Raw genomic sequence first — 12,716 nt, 5'->3', positions numbered from 1 at the left:
ATACTGGAGTGGGTTGCCATGCCTACCTTCAGGGCACCTTCCCGACCCAGGGATTGAACCTGTGTCTCTTATGTCTCCTGCATTGGCAGGCAGGTTCTTTACTACTAGCTCTATTTTACCACTATTTACTATTTACCATTCTTTACCATTCTTTACCATTCTTTACCATTATTCTCAGCTTTATTCTTCTGTTTTGAAAAAAGTCATACCTACAGAAATGTTGATAGAACAAAACAAAGCATGTAAGTACTGTACGCTTATAACCTAAATCTCCACCAATTGCTAACATTTTGTCACATTTGCTTGATTTTTATCTATACATTCTCCCCCCATCTCCCCCTGCCCCATCACCATTTAAAAGTAACTATCTAGAGGGAACTTCCCTAGTGGTCCAGTGGTTAAGACTCCGAGCTTTCAGCACAGGGGGTGCAGGTTTGATCCCTGGTCAAGGAACTAGATCCCACATGACATGAGGTGCAGTCAAAAAAAAAAAAAGTAACTATCAGGAAAGTGGGCTTCCCAGGTGGTGCTAGTGGTAGAGAACCTGCCTACCAATGGAGGAGACACAAGAGACCCAGGTTTGATCCAGGTCAGGAAGGTCCCCTGGAGAAGGAAATAGCAACCCACTCCAGTTTTCTTGCCTGAAGAATCTCATGGACAGAGGGGCCTTGTGGGCTACAGTCCAGAGAGTCACACAGAGCCAGACACAACTGAAGTGACTTAGCACACACACACATCAAGAAAGTAACTTAGAGAGGGTAAGAAACTTGTCCATGTTCACGTAATAGGGAAGAATAAATCTAATTCCTTGGAAGAAAAGCTATGACAAACCTAGACAGCATATTAAAAAGCAGAAATAGTGCTCGCTTCGGCAGCACATATACTAATATTGCAACAAAACAGAGAAGATTAGCATGGTCCCTGCGCAAGGATGACATGCAAATTCGTGAAGCGTTCCATATTTACATGTGTAAATCCATGTAAATCCATGATTCATGTCAATGTATGGCAAAAACCACTACAATACTGTAAAGTAATTAGCCTACAACTAATAAAAATAAATGAAAAACAAGCAAACAAATAAATAAATAAAAAGCAGAGACATTGCTTTGCCAACAAAGGTCAGTGTAGTCAAAGCTATGGTTTTTCCCGTAGTCATGTATGGATGTGAGAGTTGGACCATAAAGAAGGCTGAATGCCAAAGAATTGATGCTTTTGAGCTGTGGTGTTGGAGAAGACTCTTGAGAGTCCCTTGGACTTCAAGGAGATCAAACCAGTTAATCTTAAAGGAAATCTAGGGGAACCATGTTTTGCTGCTTTCTCAGAAATGTCTCCTAGAATTTAATCTTACTCTTTCTCTCTTCCTTGCTTGCTCTTTCCCCTGCCCTTAAGTTAGAAGTTCTGGCTGACATGTCAGCATTAGCTAGATACTGTTCTGCATGCAGAACAAACTCCCTTATCTTCAAAGACCTTTCTTTACAACTCTCATGTGATTACCTCCAGACTTCCAGGAGGATCCTTAATCCCAGAGTTCTGATCTCTGTCTTGCTTTACTGCTCTTAGTTAAAGATTGACTGAGTGACTTTCACTTTCATGGATTTGGGACTTCCCTGCTGGCTCAGATGGTAAAGAATCTGCCTGCAATGAGGCAGACTCAGGTTTGATCCCTGGGTCGAGAAGATCCCCTGGAGAAGAGAATGGCAACCCAGTCCAGTATTCTTGCCTGGAGAGTCCCATGTGCAGAGAGCCTGGCAGGCTACAGTCCGTGGGGTCACAAAGAGTCCAACACAACTGAGTGAGTAACACACATACATACAGCGTTTTCTCGGGGAGCTGCTCTTCTACAACTCTCCCTGCACTGTCTCTCATTATCCTGTGTGTTTGTGAGAATTATTCAGTGCGAAACCATCACAAAAATCAATCCTGAGTGTTCATTGGAAGGTCTGATGCTGAAGCTGAAGCGCCAATAATGGCCACCTGATGTGAAGAGCTGACTCATTAGAAAAGACCCTGATGCTGGGAAAGATTGAAGGCAGGAGGAGAAGGGGATGACAGAGGAGGAGATGGTTGGATGGCATCACTGACTCAATGGACATGAGTTTGAGTAAGCTCTGGGAGGTGGTGATGGACAGAGAAGCCTGGCATGCTTTAGTCTATGGGGTCGCAAAGAGTCAGACAAGACTGAGCAACTGTACGACAACAATGGAATCTAATTCCATATTAGGTTTGTTTCTTTCACTTTGACTTTTGAATTCATCCCCAAGTCCAGGACTTTTCAATAATTTCACCACGTAAACCTCCATTTTAAAAAAGATAATTAACACAAGAAATTACTTGCTTGCAGTAAGGTGGCTCATTCTGGGATGGAGCAGGGGGAGGTGGAGCCAGGCTTTTTTATATAGTTGTGTGGCTGGCAGTGTGTCTATTGAAGACAGCCATCTTCAAAGGGCGTGCCTTGGCAGCAAAGCTTAAGTCAGTCACTTGGATTACAAAAACAAAAAGAAAGCCCAACTGTCAAGGCTACACTACACTCCCTTCTCCTTTAGTTGCCTCCTGCCCTCCCCGACTGCCTGCTCTCATTTTTGTTTGTTTTATCATGACAATGAAACTGTTCACAAAAATACCAGTGAACTTCCTCAGTTCTAGGCATAACTGACTCTCAACACTTTAGCCAGCTTAACACTTCTCAGCATTTGACCTTGTCTGCATTCTTGAAGGTACCAGCTAGTTTGAGAAATCTCAAGAAGAGTTCTTCTGTAGCAGAGGATGGAGACTCACCATCTACTGCTCTAGAAGGCTAAAAGTTTCAGGCTCTCTGTCACTATAAGGAAGAAAACACACAAATATAAATGTTCAGAAAAGACTCTGTGACAGTTTGTTCAAGAGAGGATTTTGTTTTTCTAAATGTTTGTGTTATTATCATTATCATCATGCTGTTGGCATCACATGGAAGAGATGAAAAGCAGGTGGAAATTGGGAATATCATTGCTACTCTTTGGAAAAAGATTGATGAGATGGCAGGAAGATTGGCTGGTAGGAAATAGCTGTGCCATTTCAAAGCAAAATCTAACCATCTTCATGGCCAGGGAGAGGAGAAAAACTTTAGGACCCCTCTTGAGATGTCATTTTCTCTCTGTTTTCTTAGGGGAAAAAAATATCTTACTGATTCAATCAGAGAAATCAAAGACCTGCCTATACAACTTACCTATTTTAGTTATTTTAGAATCAAAATACTTTTCTTTGGCAAGTAAAGGTGGAGAAGTTATGGAAAGGAACCTGACTCTAACTATAAACTGAATAGATGGAAAAGTGGGAATAAAAACAAAACAATATTGCAATGAACTTTCAACTTTCATTTAAAAAAAATATGATGATGTTTTTCAACTTTTCATATTCAACATATCAGTATATCGTGACAAAATGAAGAATCAATTTCAGCTGTGTATATTTTAAACGTTTACCTAAAATGATTTGAACTCACCAACCTAAAAGCCCAGATGAATGTATTAAACTGCTTATTGTATTTTTTATGAATTAAAACTTTATTTTATATTATGTTATAGACAGGACACAGTTCTGTTTGGTGACATTTGGTGTAGAAAATTGAACTGAACAGTGGTCTAACTAGAACAGTAAATAATATGGGTTTAATTAGCCCTTATTCCCAATGACAGACTTGGTCAGTTGCCAGATATTTATACTTTCTTTTCACTTGACTGTTGCTGAAATATTGCCTCTAGTAGGGCTGCTTACTGTGCTATAAATAGATGAGTTGGTAAGAAGCCAGAAACCCACTGATGGATGAGACGTGGGTGAAAATCACTGGAAAACCTCCTCCTTGTTAGGAGTCATTATTTCTTCATTTTACATTTGAAGGTCCTTTCTACAGATCCCGTTCTTAATTTGTTTGTTTGTTTTTTTTTTGGTTGGATGAGGTAACTTGGCCTAAAGGCTTAAGGGAATCTGTGTAATATCTAGTGGAGTCCCTTGCTTCTGTTTATTAGATGTCAGGGCTTCCTGCATAAACTCTCCTGGCCTCTAACGTAGAACTCACCTATGAAGTCCTGTCTGACTTGAGCTTTTCTGTATGTCAACAGGATGTGGTTTTGTTTGTTTGCTTGCTTGTTTTCGATTAAAATATTAAAGTGTTGGCTTTACAAAAGAACTTTACAAAATGCAGAGACACAAATACAAAAGAAGTAAAATAGCTCAGTATCCTTCCACCTAAGGTAGTGGCTGCTAACATTTTAATTAACCTCTGATTCCCTTCCTAGGCATGGACACACTTACCTGTATTAAATGTGGTAAGGCTTACATTCTTCTCTAATTATTGCCTTTTATCCCCAAATTTTTAAAAAGGAATTTCAAAATCCATAGAAATTCAGAGAAAACTAACATCCATTCTGACTTCATCACCACCTGACTTCATCAAATTGAATGTTTTGTCATGTTTGTGTCAGATTTTTTTATGGGAGGGGTGGGAAAAGAATAAAATGTTCCGTTGGTATTCCTTTTGTGTGTTTCCCTAACAGCCTTCACTCCTTGTCCTGTTCCCACCATCCTTAGAGGCACTTTGGTGGGTTTTCTTCCAGCCCATATGCTTGTGCTTTTACTACCTGCATTTTCATGTGGATATTCACATTTGTTGGTGTTGTTTAGTCACTAAGTCATGTCTGACTCTTTGCAACCACAGGGACTGTAGCCTGCCAGGCTCTGTCTATGGGATTTACCAGGCAAGACTATTGGAGTGAGTAGCTACTTCCTTCTCTAGGGCATGTTCCTGAGCCAGGGATAGAACCTGCTAAGTCTCCTGCATTGGCAGGCAGATTCTTTACCACTAGTGCCACCTGGGAAGTCTGGATATTCACATACTTATCCCTTTATCTATAGGTGAGATAGAAAATGCTATGTGTGTTTCTATTTTAATGTGTTTCTATTTTAATGTAATTAAATCTGTCAGTCTTTTCCTTTAGGATTTCTACCTTGGTTGATGTATCTAGGACAATCTTTGTTGCATCAAGTCTGTGTGACTTTTAATCTGTAACTTTTTTACTATTTTACAGTGGTCAAACAACTCCATTTAGAAAAATTATTTCCAGAAGATCCGTCTTTTCTGTGGTTTTTAAAAAAAAAAAACCCACCACAAATGGGCATTTACAAGAGATATGATTTTCTAACTTGACTTTATCATACTTCAGCAACCTCTTCGTATCTAGAAGGCCTAGATATAGCGTGAGTTTCCTTTTGCAAGGTTGAGTGAAAAGTTGAGAGCAGCTTTTTCGATATTATAGACATAGGCCTTCTATAAATGGACAGTAAGTCTTCCCAAAGGGCGATGGGCAGTTCCTATTGGCTGCATGCGGTAAGTTATTCCACCATTTCTATTAATATCTTTCGACGTCAAGGTCTTGGTAGAACCACCACCAACTGCCGAACCGTTAATTTCTACCCGTCGCCCACCGCGGCTCCGCTCACCTTCCCAGCCGTTAAGGTCTCCGTCAGTCTCCACGCGTGAGCGGTCACCTCAGGTACCGGATCCACGCGGGTCCAAGGCGTCCACACCCACCCGCGAGGGCCTGGCGGAGGCTTGGCCTAAGCCCTGCAGCCTTGGGCCAAGAAACCCAGTGGTTGGTCAGCGAGATCCAGGCGCTGAGCGGCCGCCGCCATTAGGCTGCAGAGGTGAGGGTGAGGGTCAAGTTTGCTGCGGCTTCTAGTGGGTGGCGGTGGTGAGAGCTCTGAGGCCCGGCAAGACAGCCCAAGCTGTCCAAGTGAGTGCGCCCCCAATTCACCTACCCACCGGGGGTCCCAGCCTGCCCGCAGGAGGTCCCGGCCCGGGGGCCCCTAATTCACCTGCCTACCGGAGGCCAGAGGACCTGGAGGGCGCCGGGTTGAAGGCCGCCATCCGGTTCTCACCGCGCTCCCTGCCGGAACTGTATGTAATATTCTTGAATTGCAAAGATTATAGACATGTAGAACAGATCAGTAATTGCCTGATATTAAAGAAGAAGTGGGGGTGGGTGGAAAGGAGATACGACTGTAAAAGGCAACTTGAGGGATCCTTGTGATAGAAGTGTTCTGTATTGACTGAATTAATGTCAACCATACCGCAATTTAAAAATTGGTGGAGAAAGGATGAACATTCAATACATGGGGTTCAAATATGATTATTAATATCCAAAGGGAAAATATTAGAAAATGTCAATCCATTAAAGAATAAATTCCAGGTGGATTAAAATCTACTTATGAAAAGTAAATCTTAAAGCATTTAGAAAAAGAATATATAGAATATCTGTATGATCTCTGGGTGATGTTTGTGTCCTTAACTAAGATACAAAGGGCATAAGTTACAAAGGAAAATTTATAAATTCAAGCAGGTTAAGCAAACACCTTTATATCATACAAATGTATACTATGGGGACTTTGGCGGTCCAGTGGTTAAGACACTGTACTTCAACTGCAGGGGTCGGGGTTTGATCTCTCGTGGGGGAACTAGGATCCTGCATGCATGCCCTGCGGTGTCAGCAACAAAAAAAAAAAAAAAGGAAAAAAAAGAAAAGCATAGAGTGGGAGAAAATCTTAATAATAAATATAACCAATAAGGAATTAGTGTATGAGATATTGAAATACAATAAAACAAAAGCAAAGTGAACTAATAGAAGAATGGGAAAAGGATATGAACAGGAATTCACAGAAGGGAAACCTGCATAGTCTAAAACATGAAAATATTAACTTCACTAACATAAATGCAAAAAATACGAAGATATTTCATATTCTTCAGAGTGGGAAATTTTTTAGTTTAAAAATGCCAAATATTGGCCTTGATGTGTAAAAACAAGAACTTTTCTGCACTACTAAAGGGAATGAAAATTGGTATTCCACCTTAAAATGACAGTTTGTCATTATCTGGTACTAGTGAAGCTCTCAATGTCCACAACAGAGCAGTCTCACTATGATACTGTTTACTTTGTTACTTCTCACCAAGGGGAGGGAGGCAGGGGAATAGGATTGAGGAGGTTTGGCAGGGGGCTTCCACCATGTTTGTAATGACATATTTCTTAAATCCGAAGAAAACTTTTAAGAAATGATGAAGCTTACTGGTGTGTACAAGAGTTTGCATTGTCCTCCTGACCTTTTTTGGATCTAAAATATTTCACAGTAAAGTAATTGTAGGGACCCCAAAACAGGTCTGTCCTAAATATTGCTACTGTATTTAGAGTCACCATTCCTGAAGTAGTCCCCCCCCTTTTTTTTTTCAGTATTTATGCAGTATTATTTAGTCTGTTTTGTCCATATCTTAACCTATATTTTAAAATTTACTTTTGGGCCCAAGAATCTCCAAATTTTTTCTTGCTCCCTGAGCTCATCTAATTTGAATACATATTTGAAGATAGGGAAGATTCTATACCAAATATAAGAAAAAAAATTAAATGAGAGTGTAGTGTGTTCTGAGGCATTTACAGGAAAACAAGTGTGTGGTGGAGGTGATCTATGTTCTCAGCTTAGCTCCTGATACAAGGTCAGGCCTGTGATACACCCTCTCTTTCCATGATTCTGATAAGAAACAGGGGCAGTAACATTTTTTCCTCTGCATAAAAATTAGATTATTTCAGAGGAAAGGCATCAAGATCATTAATAATTCTCTCATCCCTGCTCCCCATCTTTTAGGCAGCCCCAGGCCTTACGTACCCACTCCCATATTGAGATGTTTCACTGTAACTTGGGAAGTACTCTGAGATTATTAGGAAGGAAATCTACTTCCCCTGGAAAGCTTATCAGGTCTCCTTATCCTTGAACAGCCTTGAAAGTGAAAGTTGCTCAGTTGTGTCCAATTCTTTGCGACCCCATGGACTGTATAGTCCATGGAATTCTCCAGGCCCAACCGAGGGATCGAACCTGGGTCTCCTGCATTGAACAGCCTTAGAGACTCTTTGAAAGTGAAGCTGCTTAGTTGTGTCCAAACTCTTTGCAACCCCATGGACTGTAGCCTACCATGCTCCTCCATCCATGGGATTTTCCAGGCAAGAGTACTGGAGTGGGTTGCCATGTCCTTCTCCAGAGGATCTTTCTCACCCAGGGATTGAACCCAGGTCTCCCGTGTTGTAAGCAAATGCTTTACCATCTGAGCCACCAGGGAAGTCCTATTAAATCTTCATAAATATTGAGCTTTTGTGGTCAACTTTTCTTGGAAGAGGTATGCGGAGGGGGGTTACATAAAAACCAAGGAGAAAGCTATTCCAAAGCTTTAGAAACCTTTTCAGTGCCTTCTCTTTTTATCGTTATGCTCCTTTAAATTCATGATTTAGGAGAGGGCATGAGCATGGCTATTTTGCTCATGTATTTCTTTGTGGATAAAGTTATTTCAGAATTTGATTACATTTAAATCCACACTCAGTTCTTTTGCACCGTGGACCATACACCAGCCAGAATGTCTCTTTGCTTGCAGAAATTTGCAGTTTGATATTCTAGTCAAGTGCCAGCCATGGGAAAGACAGGTTTAAGTTAACTACTATTTTAAAAGATTAATATATTTATTTTCTGCAAAACATATGCTTCTCAGTTTTTAAGACACTAGTATTTGAGTCAATATATCAGCAAGTGAATGCAATAAATTATAAACTAGGGAAAAATTATTAATGTATTCTCATGTGGAATCAACATGTTTTTTATATATTTATAAAATTTATGGCTTCAAAAATCTTCAATTTCAGGGTATTATGAATGTTGTAATAGAAAATATATAATTATGAAATGATGTTCTTGAATTTTCATATACTACTGATAATCATTAGCTCTTGCAAATAATAATTAGAATGAAATTAAAAACTTGTAAGTCATATTTCTGTAGCTCAGCTGCTTTGAGCCAAAATAATTATTTCCACAATAAGCTGGCAGGTTCCTGCTTGGAGAATTAGGACTTCAGTGTCCTTAGCTTTAAAATAACTTGTGTTTCATTTCATGCATGCTTCGTAAAGTGGCCATTCATTTTTGTGCTAAATTGTAAGCAAAGCATGCCACATCAATAGAGGCTAGTCAGTGGGTTCAATGTGTGTTAGGTTGGACAAAGTGAAGTAGGATGTGAAAAATGTCTGCCAGATGCTTGGGTTAAAAAACCCTTACTACTGACTTATTAAGGGAACTGAGAGATAACCTTCCTGTATCCTTATATCCACATCCTAGTACATGATAGGTTTACCATAAAAAGTCATTGGAGAAGGAATGTGTCCAAAATGGTACTTTATATTTTGAGAATTCATGAAATAAAATGCTCTTCTTTTTCATATCACTTTGCTGTAGTTGTAGTGGGACGTTTAGTAGAGATATATTTACATTTTAGGTTTAGATTTTCAGGCCCAACACTCAAGATGCAAGTTAGTGCCTCACAGTTAGGATATAGCAGATGGCATTGGGGTATAGACCCCAACCAGTGGTTATGAGACATAACCATAGCTGCCCATCAGCAAATATATGTTTTCCTTTTAGTGTTAAGTTTTTCAATATTAGTTTTGTTTTTCATTTAAATCATTAAAATGAAACAATTACTAAAAATGCATCTGAAAAATTATTTCTGAAGTTCTAACACACTTTAAAAAAATATCATTCTTTTTAAGTTTCCACAGTTTTTGTGTTCCCGTATTTAGATTAACTCAAATACAGTCTTAAACCATGTTTTTGTAATTTGCCTGCCTTTTGAAATTGGAATCAAAGCTTTTTAGGGTTATAAGTCAGCACGATACAAGAAGATTTTGGTCATCACTTCCCTAATCAGTTAGTTGCTTTCCACAGTTGGGGCCTTTCCAAAAAAAAGCAGAGTACCTCAAATTACTCTTTCACTTTTTCTGTAATTTATTTTCTTCCTTTATCCACACATAATAAGCACAATGAAATAAGTCATGTAAATAGATGACCTTGTCCACTGGCAAGGCTGTTGTTTCCCAGGAGAATGGAGCTGTATCCTTTTGACCAAGAGAGAGAGTTCTCCACCCTCATAAATTTCCCCTGCCAGACTCCCAGTTTGGTGCTTCTGGAATGTTTAACATTTAATGTAGCCTGGCTGGGAGTTTAATAAATTTTAATTTATACCTTTGATGAGTCACAAAGATGGAACTATACAGTGTTAGAAAATACTAAGCCTGGGTCAGCCTATTGTGATAATACAGAAAGATGTTCTCAGTGAACAGTCAAGAGAACTGTATACCTGGATACTTGTTTCTATAGGTCCCATGTAAGCTTATCATTAAACTTGCCACATCAATTTGGAGCTGTATCTTTGTATCTTAAAACTAATTTGCATTCATTTCTGTATCACCAGCACTCAGCCCTGTGCCTGTTGTACTCAAATAGTTTTGATTAAATGAATGATTGTATAACTCAAAATAAAATATATCCTAATTCATTGTTTAAAAATTGGAACAGACATTAATACTCAGGAGTGCCACACTAGTTTAATTTGTTGCTAGTTTAATTTGAACTAGTTCAATTTGTTGCCTCCATATACCTCAAGGACAACTAAATCTTATCTTTGTTGAATTCTGCTATTTGGACCTTAAATTGGTGATTCTCAACCAGTATGAGGTCTGTAACTCTAATGTCATGGGTTTAGTTTTATAATATTCATCTTCATAATGTGTAAGGGAATGAATGCATGTATAAAATTTTAATATAAATATTTGCATATATTTTATATATTTATATTTTACACACTATATTACACATATATTTATATTATATATATTTATATTTATATATTTTATTTATATCAATATATATTCAAATATAAATTAAATATTAAAAATTTTAAAAATAAAAAGAGAAAACTAATTGGATACCTAGTCTGTATTTCAATTAAGAAATGTAACTATCATTTAGGTCATGCTTTTGGAGGCAGTCAATGCTGTTCACTTCACTCCAAAAAGTCTTTCCTCCCTTATATTTTCTAACTCCCATTTGGGATTGCACCTCCCAGAAAATAGTTATGAAGAGACTAGGATATAAACTGCAATTGGAACAGAAAGTAAGGTGAGGATAGTTTGAGATGGAGATGGAGAAGGGTGAGTTCATGAAGGAGTACAAAGAAAGAAAAAGTGTATCAAAGTTGTTCCCTAGTGACCTCATGGTTAGGATTCCAGGCTTTCAATTTCACTGCTGTGACCCAGGTTCAATCCCTGGTCAGGGAACTGAGATCCCTCAAGCTGCACAGTGTGGCCAAAAAAAAAAAAAAAAAATGTATCAGATAATAAAATACAAGATAACCACTACTGCTGTTGCTAAGCTGCTTCAGTCCTGTCCAACTCTTTGCAACCCTATGGACTGTAGCCTGCCAGGCGCTTATGTCCATGGGATTGTCCAGTCAAGAATACTGGAGTGGACTGCCATGAAGAAAAGCAGTCATGTGGAGGGATATCTGTAGGAAATTTCTTGAAAGTATAAGAAAAGGTCAAATGAATGAGATATAAATTAGAAAAATAATCATAGATCAATAAATAATAGTAGCAGATAAAAGGAACTCTAACTTAAGAGTTACAGATATTCTTAGAACAAGAGCAGTAATCAAAATTATAATCTGAGAATAATATACAGTGCTGAAAATAAAGACCTTGAGTATCCAGTCAAAAAGGCCAATCATTTTAGGCAAAATAGATGAAAATAAACAAACAACTATTAACAGGTACACCCTGATTGCAGTTTTTACTTCAAGTGCTAACAAAGCAAAACCCTATATGTTTCCATGCAGAAAAATAAAATACATGTTAAAAAGTATAAAACTCAGACTTCTCTTCTGCAGATTTAAATGTCAAAGGTCGGTGATGCATGTCTACAGTTTTGAGGGGAAAGGATCATGAAAAAAAAGTAATGTATCTTGCAGCGTTGCCTTTCCTCTGTGAAGTACAAAGGTCAGTAATGTGGGAGACATTTACCCTTCTTGAAGAAACAACCAATCAAATAATACTTAGCCAACCAAGAGTTAAAAATGCATGCATGAAAAAGTCGTAAGATGAAAAGACTGGTATTTGTTATCCATTTCTAGATATGTATCCTAAATTTGAACAAAAATGAAAGCATAAAGATGTTTAGCAAAAAATTATTATGTAAAATAAGGAGACTCAGCAATCCCTCTTCTGAGTATTTACCCAAGAGAAATGAAAAGTTGTGTTCACACAAAACCCATATGTGAATGTTTATGGCATTTGTGTTTATAATTGCTAAAAGCTGGAAACAACCCAAACATCCAGCTGGTGAATAGGTAAATAAACTGTGTGATACACACAGTGGAATACTGTTCAGCAATTAAGGAATGAACTACAGGTACACACATCAACATGAATGGATTTCACATGTATTATTTTAAGTGACAGGAGTCAGTCTCAAAAGACTATGTACTGTATGATTCCATTTACAGGACAAGGCAATATTAATGGGCACAGAAAACAAGTCAGTGGTTGCCAAGGGCTGAGGGTGGAGAGAAGTTAGATACAAGGGGCAACCAGAGGGCATTTATGGGATGATGGATCTGTTCCACATGTTGATTGTGGTAGTGCTTACACAACTGTATGGGTTTGTTAAATCTCATGGAATTGAGCACCCCCACAAAATTTTACTGTATGTAAATTTTAAAAGTAGAGAAAATGAAGAGACAGCACAGGTGCCCACAAAAGGTAATGTCTGTGTATGTGTGTGTGTATTAGTTGCTCAGTCATGCCCAACTCTTTGCAATCCCA

The 12,716-nt window shown here is 38.5% G+C and overlaps 1 non-coding gene across 1 annotated transcript; it reads left to right on the top strand.

The window, feature by feature from the left end:
- Window positions 1–859: 859 nt before the first annotated feature.
- On the top strand, window positions 860–966 carry LOC139038899 (U6 spliceosomal RNA). The gene has a single exon (XR_011492031.1). It is a non-coding gene; the product is annotated as a U6 spliceosomal RNA (small nuclear RNA).
- Window positions 967–12,716: the final 11,750 nt, after the last annotated feature.

Source organism: Odocoileus virginianus, chromosome 16, assembly GCF_023699985.2.
Source record: "Odocoileus virginianus isolate 20LAN1187 ecotype Illinois chromosome 16, Ovbor_1.2, whole genome shotgun sequence".
Lineage (NCBI taxonomy): Eukaryota > Metazoa > Chordata > Mammalia > Artiodactyla > Cervidae > Odocoileus > Odocoileus virginianus.
This window is presented reverse-complemented; position numbering and strand designations above follow the sequence as displayed.